A 4,460-nucleotide genomic window follows, 5' to 3' on the forward strand; every position below is an offset into this window, starting at 1 on the left:
CGTCTACGTTAAAGGTGATAACCAGGCTTTCAGTTTCGAATTATTGCATAAAAGTTTGGGTTGCTTTTTTGCACGTTTCTTTTTTTTTCAGGCTGCTTTCATGATCTTAAACTTGCAATCAAAAAGAAACCGAACTATTTTCGGACTTGTACTAATAAAAATACATAATGGCTAGTTGTTTGGATTTTTCTTTTTTGCCAGATCAATGTTTACAATCTTCTATTTTCACTTAATTACAATATGTAATTTCGAAAAAAAAGGTGGTTTGGATTTTTTACACCGATGTGTTATCGTAACGAGCAAAATGGGGATAGAGATTTCTGGAAGGTTCTTGAAAAAGCAAATAAATGGTGTCAATTTGGGGGATCTGAAGCGATCGTGGTTACATATATACTTGAATGTAAACAGAGAAAATATGGCACTGAACACTTGAGTATATGAGTCGAATAGCAATTGAACGTTTAAGTTAATCTAGAATTTAAGATAGTGGAATCTATCTTTATGAATTTTCTCTAAATAATTCTTAGAAAGACTCTACACATTAATATAACGATTATGGACGATTTGTAATTATACTTTACACCGTATACAATACATTCCTTTATGCAATATTATGTATATAATAATTGAGATAAAGTTTGTATTTATAAAGGCATATATTAGAAAATGAATATAAATTATATATTCACATCTCCACCTGTTCACTAATTTATACAAAGCCATGGTAATTAAGACTATCCATATCACATTAAGTGATTCTATCATTGGATGAAGATATCACATGGTAAGTAATATACATGTAATACTGAATATCGACACGTGTTAAAGTAAATTTGTATTGTAGCAGGATGAAAGCATGTCAGTCTCCATACTACATGGTGTGATATAACTTGGATTACAATGATACCTTGATGAAATATAACTTCTTCCAACAAGCAAAGGCGAGCATGCCTGGGGAGAGGGAAATCAAGTAACACCTGCACTTCCAAACCAAAGTCATATTAAGTGCGTTGAACTTAACTCTTTCCTTCAGGTTCAGACCATCAAGATCATAGAGCCTGATCACGACGCTACTATTCTTCACATCAACACTCGCTACATACACCCTGTCCCGCTCATCCACGGAAGCATACAGGTAGACATCCTCTGGAGCTTGTAGAGACTCACCAGCATTCCCATCCCTGTCATAGACCGTCACCACGCTTGGATCGTCCCAACATGAACTCGTGACGATCAAACCCGACCCGGTGATAGATGCCTGATCCGTATCGTGCTTTGTTTGAACAGTGTGTTTAAGAGTGGATCCTGTCGGGTCATAGATATAGACTTGTTTTCCATAGTTAGTAATGATGATTTCATCTGATGGACTCCTGCTAACTCTGAGAAAAGATTCATTGTCTCTCACGTGGATTGTTGCTTTCCTAGAGCCAAGGGGAGAGTAGATGTAGGCTTCTGTATAATTAGTCAACACGCATATAGCTCCGTCCCGTTGCACAGTCAGATCATAACAATTCATGTCATTTAAGGGTGTGTTTCTATACTGCTGCTTTCCACCATTTGAATCAATGATATCAATACCTTGTGTATTCCCCCCATACCCAATAGCGACAGTGCTAGGGGAGTACCGTGCCATACCGGACATCCCTCCCCGTAGATCAATACACTGAATGACTTCCATCTTGGGATCTGAACCTGAGATGCTCCCGAGGTCAAGCTGCTGAGTATCGTCTGCTGGTTTGAACCTCTTCTTCTGTGCTTTCTTCTTAATAGCTTCAGCAGAAGTGTGATCAGTAACCTCCTTCAGCATGGTATCCAGCTCCTCACAGAGCAAGATATGAGCAGATAGAGTGTCTTTCTCAAGATGACCCAATCTGTCATTATCTACCAAAGTAATTGAACTACAAATACTCTTGATCCTCTGTCGATCTTTTGACTTCAAGACGTCGAGGTCGTCATCAAAACTATGCTGTAAGGCATGTATTTGGTCGGTGAGATTTCGAAGATTTTCTTCCAGCTCCTTGGCCTTGATGCTGTAGGCTTGCCTGACATCTTCTAGTAGTGTCTGCACTGCAGTGTGTACCTCATGACGTTGTGTTTCTATGTTATGAATGTTCTTCTCCAGCTCTGCTTTCTTGTCAGCACAGCGTTGGGCAAGGCCTGTCACCTATATGAATTGAAAATGCGGTAAGTAAAAACAGCGAATTAGATCTGGAAATATTCCATAAAGGCGAATGTAAGGAATGCTAATACTCTAAAACAAAGAAATCATACAGAATGACATACGACAATCTGAATAAGCTTGAAGAGAGACAGCATATAATTACAAAATTATTTGTCATATTGAAACAATACCGATAATAATCATCAATGTAGTTCAACATAAAGAATAAATAACAAAATTAAATGCAACAACATTTTAGATGCTGATGATGGTATTACAAATTATTATATATCATTTTCATTCTGTATTCATCAACATCTATATTTTTATTTTATTAATCAATATTGATTTATATATTCTTATTCATTATATCATTATTATAACTATCATTATTCGTGTTATAATTAGCAGTAGTAGTAGTAGTATCATCATTATTATCCTTGATATTTCATTATTATTAATATTATCTTTATTTTTACTCTTACTGTTCTTAATATCTTATATGTCTTGATATTGTGATTATCATTATTATTATCGTCATCACAATCAAAATCATAATTAAAAGTGGTATGATCTTTGGTGTTAATTCTTATCAATTAATTAGTTTTCATCATTTTCTGCTCAATGATCGCCCTGAGTATTGATAACCATGTTAAATCTACCGATTATACACACATAAAATGCTGGGCAACATACTGTCCATTGTGTTTGGTGATATTTGGAAAAAAAATATATATATATATACATGTTCATATATTCTGAGCAATTATTATCCAATTGAGCAAATTTATTACCCAATTAATAGTTTTATTACCAAATTTTGACAGATAGTGTGTTACCCAGTGATGGTTAATAATTGGTCCTTTTTGCCCAAACTTTTTAAGAGTGTACGCTTTGTTTCATTTTTTATATAAGCTATTTCACCTTTATACATTACTTGTTTAAATAGATTTTAAAGTGTTTAGACTCTTAAACAGCAAAGTTTTATTTTTTTATATTTGATTCTCAATTAAAATTAAGCATGGTTGTTTGAAATTTTAAACATCCACTGTAAGGTATGCATAGTAAACAGCGATGTATACAATATCAACCAGCATTTTTACTGTGATAATTATGAATAAATTTACCTTCCGTCGTAACTCCTGCTCAAAGTCAACCTGGTTCTTGATTTCATGAGCTCTATGACCAACAAGTACGCACTTTTGACAGACATGGACCTTACAATCCTCACAAAACATGTCCTTGTTTTCTTGTTTGTGGATGGAACACTTCTCGAATAAATGACCAATGCTGACCTTCCCTTCGATGACATCATCCATGGATACGATCTCATGACCGTCAAACAACGTGGTAAGATGCTGATGACAATGTAAGCACTCATCACACATATAACAATTACATGTTTTGCAGAATGATACAGCGTCTTTCAGAGACTTGCAAGCGGTGCATTTCTGGCACATCTCAAGGACAGCATTCATCCCTCCACACTTGGCGTGGTAATCGTCTACGCATCCGTTGATGGAGACATTGAGGCGGAGATCATCGACACGGTTGGCAGACAACTTGGTGATCTCCCTGCAGAGAGGACAGACCATGTGATCAAGGTCCTGGTGGGTTAGATCGTATTTCTTGAGGCATCGCCTACAAAATGTATGTCCACATGAAGTTAAGATTGTCGCCTCGACAAATATATCAAGACATAATGGACATATCAGGTTCGGTGAAGAGCTTGATGCTTTCTCTGATCCACACTTCTCAGCCATCGCTAAATAAAGAGATCTAATTAAATCCAACCACAAGAACTATCACATTACAACGAAGCCAACAGTGCATTTCGATACAAATCATTCGTAGTGCTGCAATTGTAAAAGCACACTACTGTGAATTGAAGTAGGAACTTTCTATTAATAGAACTGGGTATTCCCATCTACCTTTGAACTTGGCAGCGTTAAGTATCCATAATTTCATCGAAAGAGGGATTTTTTTCATTCCGCTTATATATATTTAGTACACATTGATCCAAAAGCCTCGTATTACTTTTTGATTACAATCAAAGGTAAAAGCACACTGCTGCGCAGTATAAACTTCCTAAAAATAGAAGTGGGTATGATAATTATATATCAATAGCATGTATGGTGCTGACTCCATGTGACTACCTGATGACTATGTCATCGGAATTGTTCTTGCACTACAAACTCTTGTCAGTTTTATCTATTACAAAGGTTGATTAGCCAGAATGCAGATATTCCTATTTTCAACTGATTATCTAATTATTCGAGATTTATCGATCCGTGCTGGT

General features: G+C 35.9%; 1 pseudogene; it reads right to left on the bottom strand.

Moving 5' to 3' along the window:
- Positions 1 to 470: 470 nt before the first annotated feature.
- LOC121428016 lies at positions 471 to 4,039 on the bottom strand (annotated as a pseudogene).
- Positions 4,040 to 4,460: the final 421 nt, after the last annotated feature.

Source organism: Lytechinus variegatus, chromosome 14 (genome assembly GCF_018143015.1).
Source record: "Lytechinus variegatus isolate NC3 chromosome 14, Lvar_3.0, whole genome shotgun sequence".
NCBI classification, from domain to species: domain Eukaryota; kingdom Metazoa; phylum Echinodermata; class Echinoidea; order Temnopleuroida; family Toxopneustidae; genus Lytechinus; species Lytechinus variegatus.